We start from the raw sequence: 12,983 nt of genomic DNA, 5'->3' as shown, positions 1-12,983 counted from the left end.
CGTTAATTCCAGACTGGAAATAAAGTGTGACCGGGTGATGCTTATGGAACTGAGTTCAGCAATCATTTCCTTGGTCAAAATTTAACCAGTGCTGAGGGAGGCTCAGGCCCGAGGGAACCTTGGCCTCCCCACTCTGGGGGCTGGGGCTGGTCTTTGCCAGGTCTGGGGGAGGCCTGGTTTCTTCTCTTGGCGGCTGTGGGATGCCAGGGCTGTCTGCTCCCTTCAGTGCCCCTGCCTGCCCACATCCCAGGGTGGCTGAGCCAGGAGAAGGTGGGCCAGAGAGTCCCCCTAACTTGGGGCTAGGGAGCTGTACAGGCCTCTGCGTGGCCCTGGGTCACTGAAGCTGCCCAGCCTCTGTGCCTCCCAGGCTGTGCGGCCGGGCCCCGCTTGTGGCCCCACCCCGGCCCCCATCTCCTCACCTGCTGTGGTTGATGCCCTGTGCCCCCTTTGCAGTTACCCTGTCCTGAGCCCTCAGTGGAGCTTCCCAGCATCAGCAGACACCCCAGAGACTCCCCACGTTCAGTGTGTCCAATGCCACCCTAAGATCCCTGTCCCCTCCCCAAATCTACACCTCCTCAGAGCCCCACTTCAGCTATGGCCTCCCATGTCACAGTCCCTGGCCTGAAACCCAGCGTCTTGGTTCACACCTCGTGCTCCCTGTCTCCTGATCTCACCAGGGACCAAGCCCTGCTAGTTTTGCCTCCTAAGGATTTCTCTCTCCCCACCTCCCCAACTCCACACCTATTCCTTCCCTGGTCTTCCTGCCTTGACTCCTGCCCCTGGACCCACCCCACACTGCAAACCCTTGGGTCAAATCCTGCTTAAAAGCCAAGGGGCTCCCAGTCAATAACAGCTAGCGATGCCTTACCAAGGCAAGGGGGCAGGCAGCAGTGTGTGCTGGTACAGAGTGTGGGGTTCAGGAAAGGCTAGACCAAGGCCAAGAGAGCTCCCTTGGTCTCAATAGCTAATTCTCTAGACAAAAGGTCCAGAGTACACAAAGGTGAGAGAGAGAGAGAGAGAGAGAGAGAGAGAGAGAGAGAGAGAGAGAGAGTGTGTGTGTGTGTGTGTGTGTGTATGTGTGTGTGTATGGCCAAGTGGGGTGGCTCATGCCTGTGATACCAGCACTTTGGGAGACCAGCACTATGGGAGGTGGGCAGACCACTTGAGGTTGGGAGTTCAAGACCAGCTTGGCCAACATGGCAGAATCCCGGCTCTACTAAAAATATAAAAGTTAGATAAACGTGGTGTTGGTGCTGTCTGTAATTCCAGCTACTTGGGAGCCTGAGGCAGGAGAATCTCTTGAACCTGGGAGGCGGAGGCTGCAGCAAGCCGAGATTATGCTACTGCACTCCAGCCTGGGTGACAGAGCAAGGCTGTCTCAAAAAAAAAAAAAAAAGTGTATGTGTATGTGGGTGTGTGCACATGCCTGTGTATGTGTGCACGTTTGCACAAGTGCATGTGTGAACATGTGTGCATGCATACATGTGCAGTGCAGCAGTGATGGCAACCCAGGTGTTTGCTCTTATGTGCTTTGGGCACAAAACTCTCCATTTGAGGCACAACTCCCCTCCCATCTACTTCTTTTTGCTTCACCCACTCTCTCTCCTGCCCCTCCACGTGGCTTACCAAGCCAACTTCTTTGCCTCCCTGGACTCTGCACCTTGACTCATCCACTGCTGCCACCATGTGCCCTACACATACTTGCTCAGTTCTCATCCCTGCTCATGCTAGACCTCCAGCCTGGAATGCTGTCCCCACGCTCACCCTTAGGCCACCTACTATGCGGACTGGGAACATTCCAAATACTGCCTCCCCCAGCAGGCTATCTTTGCTTATTCCTGCCTACATCCAGGGCTCAGAGTTTTCAGTGGGGTCCCATCTTTACACTGTCCTGCATTCTTCTTGAACCCTTGACCTCAGGTGATCCACCCACCTCAGCCTCCCAAAATGGTGTGAGTCACAGCACCCAGCCATGTCCTGTATTCTTCTATTATGGTCCAGTTGGTCTTATTTCCAGCGAGCTCCTGCTAGTCTGTGACCCTTCTTTAGAGCCTCTTTGGAAGGGATCTGGATAACAAATAAAGGCTCCATGAAGACTTGCTGAAGGGCATCGATGATTTTTTTTTAAACTTCCATTTTTTTAAAATTATGAAATAATTTATACACTTCCTAAAAAATTCAGAACATACTGAAAAGTGTAATGAAAATAAAGATCACTCATACACTCAACCCATACACTCAACCAGTGAGTTACACTACTGTTTACAGTTTGGTGGAAGTATGTCCAGACTTTGTTTTAGTAACTGATATGTTTAGCTTCATCAGCCTTAGCTGCCAAATAAGCTTTACATTTCTTTTTGTAAAATCCAGAAGAAAAGCCTCTGCCTTTTAATTAGTCATTTTAACCTGTTCACACTTATTGTAATTATTGACATGTTTGGACTTACTATATGTTTTCTTGTTTACCACATTTTCCCTTTAAATCCTGGTTTCATTATTCCTAACTTCTGTATACATTAACTTTTCTTGTTACATTCTTCTTCTGTCTTGGTCTGTCAGTTGTACATTTTATTTCTGTTACCCTTATATTTGAACACATAAATCAAGGGCTATTTGACACCACCTTCCTTCTTCAAACCTACCTACCACCTTCTCTTCCATCCTCTCTCTCATATGACCTTTCTTCTTATTTCACTAAAACAAAAGAAGCCAGCAGAAGCCAACAGTCTAATTCTCTCGCCAGCTCACCTGCCTTGGTGCCCCCACATTCTGCCTTCCCTCCACCCAGCTTGGTCTCTCTCATCCATGCTAACTCATCACTGTGTGCCTAGAGCCCACCCCTCTTTGCCTGCTCTCAACTCTCTTTGGCATTTATCTTTCCCTCTCTACTGGATCATTCCCATCAATGTACAAATACGCCATTTTTTTCTGTGTCTTCCAAAAAGTCCCCCTCTGTTTGAGCCCCTCTTTCTTCTTAAGCTACCACCCCTTTTGCTTCAATTTACAAAATTCTATGAAAGTATTATTGACACTCATTTTCAGTTTCTCTCATCCCATTGTTTTGTTTTTTGGATTCATTCCCATCAAGCCACCGCGCCCAGCCCCAAATCACTAGCATTTCCATTTCAGAATGTATGATTTCCATTTCAGAATCCCTATTTGGTTCTTCCTATAACTTCTTGTTTCCTAGTTTCTGCTTGTTTTATGGGTGGAATAATTTCCTTGATCTCTTAGTGGATATTAAGAATATTTTCCTTGGGATGGGTGTGGTGGCTTATGCCTGTAATCCTAGCACTTTGAGAGGCCAAGTGCCTCTCAAAGCACTTTGGATTATCTGAGGTCAGGAGTTCAAGACCAGCCCAGCCAACATGGGAAAACCCTGCCTCTACTAAAAATACAAAAATTAGCCGGGCATGGTGGTGCACACTTGTAATCCCAGCTACTCAGGTGGCTGAGGCAGGAGATTGCTTGAACCCATGAGGTGGAGGTTGCAGTGAGCCAAGACCATGCCACTGCACTCCGGCCTGGGCAACAGGGTGTCTTTCTTGTTAGTAATATGAATATTCATTTGTTGAACAGACTTTACTGAGTGCTGATAATGCACCACCCACTGCTCTAGGCACAGGGAGGCAGCAGTGAACAAACAAGATAATTCCCTGTTCTCACTGGTGTGAGGAGCAACACGCCGATGAGAGACGGAAACACACCAAGACATAAATGAATGGAATGTAGTGACAAGCAGTGATCATGCTGTGGAAAGAACAAGTCAGCGTAAGGGGTAGAGAGTAAGGGTCACGTTGCCACTTTGGGTGGGGCAGTTGGGGAAGACCTCTCTGTGGAGGCAGTATTGAAAGAGACCCAAATAGATGAGGGGACAAAACGCACAGTTGACTGGGGAAAGAATATTGCCGGCAGAGGGAAGGTAAAAGCTAAGGGCCTGTGGTGCGCATGTGCTTTTATGCTCAGGAAATAGGAAGGAGGCCAGTATGGTTGGGGTGAAGTGAGTGGGAAAAGCAGAACAGAGATGGGGCTGAAGCATACAGATCTTCAAGGGTTTTGAGGAGAGGAGCGATATGAATGCTCTGACTTACATATTTTTTAAAAACCCTAGAATCTTTAGGGATTATAGGTGTGAGCCACTGTGCCCAGCCCTCATCCACCTGTATTTTGACCATTTTAGCCCAGAAGTGACCCACATTTATTCCGTTCACACCCCACTGCTGAGAACTGGTGACAAGGCAGAAGGTGTGGAGGGACACAGTTCCTGGCGAGGCTGCTGCTTCTAGGCCATCTCTCAACACGGGATGGGGAAGCATGGGTGCTGTGGGCACTTGGCCATCTCTGCTGTGGGGGCTCACACGATTGTCTTATTGAAGCTTTGTTTTCAAGCAGGGGGATGATTACAACTCGCTGTGTGCTGACGGATCGCATGTTAGAAAGGGAACCCTTGATGATGTTGGCAGGAGGGATATTTGAACAGAGTCCTTGAGACCATGAGAAGGGACGGAACCCAGAGCAGACTGGAGGGCTTGGCACCACCAGTTCATTGCCAGCTGCAGGCGGTGATTGTGTGGACACACACGGAGCTCTGTGTTGGGAGGACCAGAAGGGCCAGTGAAATAAGCAGCAAAGTAGGCACATGAGCTTAGGGAGGTGTTGCAAGTTTGGGGAGAGAGAGGCGGGAGAGCCGATGCACCAGGGTGGGATGGTTGCTGCTGGTGCCCCTTGGGGAGCTGTGATGAAATTTTGCCTCCTGTGCAGGGGGCAGGCAAGGTGTGGACAGAGTTAGGTTTGGGCACGCAGGAGCCTGGCCAAGCAGCAATGTCGGAGAGAGATGGGGCCGCTGCAGTGTGAGTGTGCAGGGGAGTGGCTGCAAGATGCCAGAGGAGTCCGGGGCAGCTAAAGGGATGTGAGTCCGTAGGGACGGTGCCGAAGGCGGGGCACCGAGTCCTGGAGCCCACAAGGTAGAAGGACTGTTGCAGTCCTGGTGTGGAGGGGAGCCAGGGTGCAGAGCTGGGAGGTGGGCAGCTACTGCTCTGGTGATGACCACTAGACCGCAGCGGTGAGTGGTGGGTGGAGGGTAAGATTTTGGGAGGGGGCAGGGTCGAGGAGCAGAGAGCGGAGGCAATGGAAGTGAAGTTGAGGAAGGAGATCCTGTGGCCGTGAGGCCTCAGCCCAGCCCCGGACCTGCCTTGGTGCCTGCCGGGTACTGTTATTGTAGAGATGGCATCTTTTCTCAAAATGGGCATAGGCAAGAGGCTTGTCAACCTATTTTTTTTTTTTTTTGGTTGTTTTTTTGGACCTGGGGTTGCACGGTGGGCATCTTTCTGGCTGGTTCGTGCAGCAGGTTTTTTGTGATTCCTCCTAGCCCCTAATGTCCTGTGGTGACAGCAGCTGCCTCTGGTCCCAGGCCAGGCAGGAGAAAGGCCAGGCAGGAGCGCTCACTGTCATGACTCAGCAGGGCTGGCTGAATCCAGGCGGGTGGCTAAAGGGGGCAGCAGCCAAAGCTGGCTGGGCTTGCTCAGGGTGTCAGGGCTCTGCACCCCTTGAGCTTCCCTAGGGCTTGGAAAGGGTCACTGCGGGATCAGAGCCTCCGCTTTCCTCCCAGCCCTCGTCTCTGTGGGCTGGGTTCTTGGAGGTAGAACGGCACTGCTGGGAGAAGCTCTGCGTGGACCCCTTAAAAGGCCTGTGAGCCTCCAGCTTGTCACCCCCTGCTCAGAGTCTGAGATCACTCCCTACTGTCTTGGGAAGGAGGCCGAGGCCATGGGAAGCCTCTTGTCTCCCTTCAGCTGCTTCCAGAATGTGGCCCGGACTGTGTCCACACAAACACCAACTCTCTTCTGAAGAGGTCCCTCGCCCCTATCTTCCAGCCTTTGCTGTTTCTTCTACCTGAAGGCTGTGCCCACCGTCTCTGCCAGTCCAGGCCCACCCCTCTCTCCTTGATTCCCTATCCCCGAGACCCTCTAGAACAGTGCCCACCACCTGGAGGGGCTTTGAGTCAGGTGATGGGCTGCAGGTTCTCTGAGGGCCAGGTCCGAGTCACTGTGCCCCTAACAGTGCCCAGCACAGGACTGGCACACAGGGTAGGTCCCAGCCAGGGCTGCAGAGAGGCATGGCCATCTTCAATCTCGGTTCAAATCCAGGTCTTCTGGGCCTTGATTTCCTGATCTGTGGAAAGGGCACTGTGCTCTCCACTCTGCAAGGGGGTCTTTAGGGCAAGATGCCATGGTTCCCCGAGGGTCCTCCTCTAACCCCTGGAGTGTCCACATGAGTATAATGAGGGCCCCCACCCATGTGAGGCTCTAGAGTGCCAGCTCCTCTGAAGGTCTGCTCTCCTGGGCATTGCTTGTTCCAAACTGCTGTTTGGTACAGCCTGGACCACTGCCTTTCTGAAGAATGTCACTGGCTTTGCTCCTTGGCACTACCAAATGTGCCCAAACATGGCCACAGGCTCAACTTGAAATTCCCCACAGAACAACTGGGAAATGCCCCAATGCTTATGATGGTGATGATGATAGTGGTGATGGAAATGACAATGATGGTGATGCTGCTGGTGGTAGTGGTGGTGGTGACTGAGATGGTGGTGGTGATTGAGATGGTGGTGGTGGTGATTGAGATGGTGGTCATGGTGATTGAGATGGTGGTCGTGGTGATTGAGATGGTGATGATTGAGATGGTGGTGATTGAGATGGTGATGATTGAGATGTGATGATTGAGATGTGATGATTGAGATAGCGGTGGTAGTGATTGAGATGGTGGTGGTGGTGGTGATTGAGATGATGGTGGTAGTGATTGAGATGGTGGTGGTAGTGATTGAGATGGTGGTGGTGATTGAGATGGTGGTGGTGGTGATTGAGATGATGATGGTGATTGAGATGGTGGTCGTGGTGATTGAGATGGTGATGATTGAGATGGTGGTGATTGAGATGAAGGTGGTGGTGATTGTGATGGTGGTGGTTATGACTGAGATGGTGATGATTGAGATGGTGATGATTGAGATGTGATGATTGAGATGTGATGATTGAGATGTGATGATTGAGATAGCGGTGGTAGTGATTGAGATGGTGGTGGTAGTGATTGAGATGGTGATGGTAATAATTGAGATGATGGTGGTAGTGATTGAGATGATGGTGGTGGTGATTGAGATGATGGTGGTGGTGATTGAGATGATGGTGGTGATTGAGATGATGGTGGTGATTGAGATGATGGTGGTGGTGATTGAGATGGTGGTGGTGGTGATTGAGATGGTGGTGGTGGTGATTGAGATGATGGTGGTGGTGATTGAGATGATGGTGGTGATTGAGATGATGGTGGTGATTGAGATGGTGGTGGTGGTGATTGAGATGGTGGTGGTGGTGATTGAGATGATGGTGGTGATTGAGATGGTGGTGGTGATTGAGATGATGGTGGTGGTGATTGAGATGGTGGTGGTAGTGATTGAGATGGTGATGGTAATAATTGAGATGATGGTGGTAGTGATTGAGATGATGGTGGTGGTGATTGAGATGATGGTGGTGGTGATTGAGATGATGGTGGTGGTGATTGAGATGATGGTGGTGATTGAGATGATGGTGGTGATTGAGATGATGGTGGTGGTGATTGAGATGGTGGTGGTGGTGATTGAGATGGTGGTGGTGGTGATTGAGATGGTGGTGGTGGTGATTGAGATGATGGTGGTAGTGATTGAGATGATGGTGGTGGTGATTGAGATGATGATGGTGACTGAGATGATGGTGGTGGTGATTGAGATGGTGGTGGTAGTGATTGAGATGGTGGTGGTGGTGATTGAGATGATGATGGTGATTGAGATGATGGTGGTAGTGATTGAGATGATGATGGTAGTGCTTGAGATGATGATGGTGATTGAGATGATGGTGGTGGTGATTGAGATTGTGGTGGTGGTGATTGAAATGATGGTGGTAGTGATTGAGATGATGGTGGTAGTGATTGAGATGATGATGGTGATTGAGATGATGGTGGTGGTGATTGAGATGGTGGTTTGGTAGTGATTGAGATGGTGATGGTAATGATTGAGATGATGGTGGTGATTGAGATGGTGGTGGTAGTGATTGAGATGATGATGGTGATTGAGATGGCGGTGGTAGTGATTGAGATGATGGTGGTGGTGATTGAGATGATGATGGTGATTGAGATGATGGTGGTGGTGATTGAGATGGTGGTTTGGTAGTGATTGAGATGGTGATGGTAATAATTGAGATGATGGTGGTGATGATTGAGATGATCATGGTGATTGAGATGGTGGTGGTCTTGATTGAGATGATGGTGGTGGTGATTGAGATGATGGTGGTGATGATTGAGATGGTGGTGGCAGTGATTGAGATGGTGGTGGTGGTGATTGAGATGATGGTGGTGATTGAGATGGTGGTGGTGGTGATTGAGATGATGGTGGTGATGACTGAGATGATGGTGGTGATGATTGAGATGATGGTGGTCTTGATTGAGATGATGGTGGTGGTGATTGAGATGATGGTGGTGATGATTGAGATGGTGGTGGCAGTGATTGAGATGGTGGTGGTGGTGATTGAGATGATGGTGGTGATTGAGATGGTGGTGGTGGTGATTGAGATGATGGTGGTGATGACTGAGATGATGGTGGTGATGATTGAGATGATGGTGGTGATTGAGATGGTGGTGGTGATTGAGATGGTGGTGGTGGTGATTGAGATGATGGTGATTGAGATGATGGTGGTAGTGAGTGAGATGGTGGTGGTGGTGATTGAGATGATGGTGGTGATGATTGAGATGATGGTGGTGATTGAGATGGTGGTGGTGATTGAGATGGTGGTTTGGTAGTGATTGAGATGGTGATGGTAATAATTGAGATGATGGTGGTAGTGATTGAGATGATGATGGTGATTGAGATGATGGTGATTGAGATGATGGTGGTAGTGAGTGAGATGATGGTGGTGATTGAGATGATGGTGATTGAGATGATGATGGTAGTGATTGAGATGATGGTGGTGGTGATTGAGATGATGGTGGTGATTGAGATGGTGGTGGTGATTGAGATGATGGTGGTGGTGATTGAGATGATGGTGGTGGTGATTGAGATGATGATGGTGATTGAGATGATGGTGGTGGTGATTGAGATGATGATGGTGATTGAGATGATGGTGGTGGTGATTGAGATGGTGATGGTGATTGAGATGATGGTGGTGGTGATTGAGATGGTGATGGTTATGACTGAGGTGGTGATGATTGAGATGGTGGTGATGATTGAGATGGTGATGATTGAGATGATGGTGGTGATTAAGGTGATAGTGGTGGTGGTTGATATGGTGGTGGTGATTGGTGATGATTGAGATGGTGATTGGTGATGATTGAGATGGTGATGGTGGCGATTGAGATGGTGATTGAGATGGTGATGCTGATGATTGAGATGGTGATTGATGATGATGACTGAGATGGTGGTGGTGATGATTGAGATGATGATGGTGGTGATTGAGATGGTGGTGCTGGTGGGTGGTGAGGGGGTCCTAGAGGGAGACTCAAATCAAACACTGCACTAGCGCCCTTGGAACACAGGAGAGCTCCCTCACCTTCCACCCTCCAGCTTGGCCTCCTCTCCCTCTGGACCAGGTTCTAGCTTTATGCTTGTGTAGCTCAAAACCCAGCAAGAGGTTTTCCCAGAAGAGCAGCCTCCCTGTGGGCTGTCCCCAGGAGCAGCCATTTCCACCTCTGCTTTATACTGGTGGCCCCTGCCTTGTCCCCAACAGCACTCGCTCAGCAGCCCCTCCCTCCCTGCGTGCCTCTTGAGCATTCAAGATATCGCTGGAATCAAAATGCACTTTCCTCTGGCCTGAAGGCTGCTGACCCCTGGGAGCAAGCAATGCCCAGCCACCTGTGTGTCCCTCCACCCACGCAGAGGCTGCACTGTGGGGAGATAGCCACGGGCTGCTGGCTCAGCACCAGCTCAGGCAGGTGGCCAGGGCTGGCGGGAGCACACTTGGGCTTTAATGGGTCCCTGATGAGAGCTGCCATGGCTGTGCAGACCCTTCTCTCCAGGCCCCCGCCTGAGGGGCTCCTCTGGCCAAGTGAGCAAATCTGCCTAAGTAGGCCAGGGAGGGCACAGGATGGCATGACCGGGCTGCCCTGCCCTTTCATGTGCTTGGCTGCTCCTGTGAGCCTGGCCTTCCCGCTCCAAAGGGACTTCGCTCTTCTTGTTGTGTCAAAAAGATGTTTTATGTTAAAATTCAACAAAGAGATGTTAACCAGCCGTCGGAACCAGGCTCGTCAAAGTGGGAGCTGCTCAAACAGGCTGAACTTTGCACTGTTCCGTGTTTGTGGAGGGTCTTGCCCACAGCCGGCATTTTCTGGCTGGCACATTTTAACAGGGCCAGATGCAAATGCTGCCCCCAACCCTCTGTGCCATTCCTCTGGAGCCAGTGCCCACGGCCCCCCTTCCTGTGGGCTCCCACAATTCTCAGCCTCTGCCCTGTGATTCCAGTATCTTTATTGGAGACATTCCATACTGGTTGAGCTGCATTCTCGGGAATGCCGGTCTTCTCAAAGCAAGCTGCCTCTTTTTGACTTTGTAAGTTGCAGCCTATTCAGAGGAGCAATTTTAAGTGGATGCAAGGACGAGTCTCGCTGTGGGAAGGGCAGGGGAAGGCATGATGTGGATTTTGGCAAAATTCCTCTCATCTCATCAGAAAACAGTGTGGGATTTGGCCGGCGGTGTGCAAACACACTGTGCAAGCGGGGGCCTTCTTTCCTGCTTCTGTGGACACGGGAGCCACACGGAGTGAGCTCAGAGCAGCCAGCGCTGGCCAGGGCTTCAAGAGACCCCTCAGGCTCCCTCTAAACAAGAGGCAGTGTGGCTCAGTGGTTACGTGCACAGACTCTGGGCTCAGGCTGCCTGGATTTGAAACTCTGCTCCCCCCAAGCTGTGTAGAATTGGGAATGTTCTTAATCCCTTATGCCTCGGTTTCCTCCTCTGTAAAATGGTGGTGCTGATCTGCTTTCGTCAGGCTCTTGTGAAGACTAAATGAGTTTATACAAATCCAGAACAGTCCTGGAGTACAGTGTATTGTTATTGTTATTATGAATGATTTTTGACAAGGACTGTGGGAAACACGTGGAAGCTTCCAGAGGCTGAACTTGAGAAGGACCCATGGGGAGCCAGGTCAGCCCAGGGTCAGATCGGGCAGGCGGAGATGTCATTTGAAAGGCGAGGCACCAGACTGTACACAGTAACATGAGGCTGTTGAAAACCTGGGTGAGGCTGGGCATGGAGGCGCACGCCTGTAATCCCAGCACTTTGGGAAGTCGAGGCAGACAGATCACGGGTCAAGAGATCGAGACCATCCTGGCCAACAGGTGAAATCTTGTCTCTACTAAAAATACAAAAATTAGCTGGGTGTGGTGGCTCATGCCTGTAGTCCCAGCTACTTGGGAGGTGGAGGCAGGAGAACTGCTTGAACCCAGGAGACAGAGGTTGCAGTGAGCTGAGATTGTGCCACTGCACTCACAGAGTGAGACTCCATCTCAAAAAAAAAAAAAAAAGAAAGAAGAAAGAAAGAAAGAAAGAAAAAAAGACAACCTGGGGCGAGATGCTCGTCTTTTCACATATGGCTAATGTGTGCTTGGAGTTTTAAAAAAGATCTCTTTTTTTCCCTAAAAAGAACACCCATATCACAGATGTCAGGAGCACTGGACCTTCGAGAATTAAATACCATTGGCTCACTCCCCATCCATGCTTTTGAGCAAAGCTAAGGATCTTTTTTGAGATGAAGTCTCGTTCTTGTTGCCCAGGCTGGAGTGCAATGTCATGATCTCAGCTCACTGCAACCTCCACCTCCCGGGTTCAAACGATTCTCCTGCCTCCGCCTCCCAAGTAGCTGGGATACCAGGCATGCGCCACCATGCCAGGCTAACTTTGTATTGTTAGTAGAGATGGGGTTTCTCCATGTTGGCCAGGCTGGTCTCAAACTCTCAACCTCAGGTGATTCATCCGCCTCAGCCTCCCAAAGTGCTGGGATCACAGGCGTGAGCCGCCGCGCCTGGCCGGACGTTTAACTTTTAAGACACGGCCATGCTTCCTTTTCTTTTTTCTAAGTGCGTGTCCTGTTTAACCTTCCCACTGTGGGTCGCTCTATGAAAGCGTCAACACTGGGTCTTTGTAATTTTTGCTGTTCCGGCAGGTGTATGTGGCATTTCGTTGTGGTTTTAATTTGCATTTTCCTAATGATGTCAATCATCTTTCCTTGGGCTTATGGCTACCTACAGGCCCTCTTTGGCAAAGCGTCTGTTCAAACCTTTTGCCTTTTCCAATTGGACTGCTGTTTGATTGTCGTGTTGTAAGTGTTCTTTACATTTTCTAGGTAGAAATCCTTTGTTAGATACAGATTTTCCCAATATTATCTTCAAGCTTGTGGCTTGCCTTTTCATTTTCTAACAGTGTCTTTTGGAAACCAAAAGTTTTTGGTGTTTATGAAATCCAATATGTTTTTTATAGTTCATATTTTTGAGTACTAGTTAAGAAATCTTTGCCAAACCCAAAGTTGCCAAGATTTTCTCCTGTTTGCTTAAAAAATTTTTTATAATTTTAGCTCTTACATTTAGGTCTATGGTACAGTTAAAGTTAATTTTTGGAAATGGTGTGAGTTAGAGCCGAGTTTCCCCCTTCCCTGCTGCCTTCTTTTCTTTCTTCCTTTCTTCTCTCCCTCCCTCCTTGCCTCTTTTTCTCTCTTTCTTGCTTTGTTTATATATGGCTATCCAATTGTTCCAGAATCATTTGTAGAAAAGATTATCCTTTCCTCATTTTAATTGATTTGGCACCTTGATTGAAAATCTGTTACATTTAAACCATAAATGCCTGGCTCTATTTCTGAATTTTTGATTGTATTATATTGAAAAAGTGTTCTCCAACTTTGTCCTTTTCCAAAATTGTGTTGGGTAATCTAAGCCCTTTGCATTTTCGTATAAATGTTAGGGTGAGCTTGTCAATTTACATAAAGTAA

The sequence above is a fragment of the Callithrix jacchus genome, chromosome 10 (genome assembly GCF_049354715.1).
Source record: "Callithrix jacchus isolate 240 chromosome 10, calJac240_pri, whole genome shotgun sequence".
NCBI classification, from domain to species: domain Eukaryota; kingdom Metazoa; phylum Chordata; class Mammalia; order Primates; family Cebidae; genus Callithrix; species Callithrix jacchus.
This window is presented reverse-complemented; position numbering follows the sequence as displayed.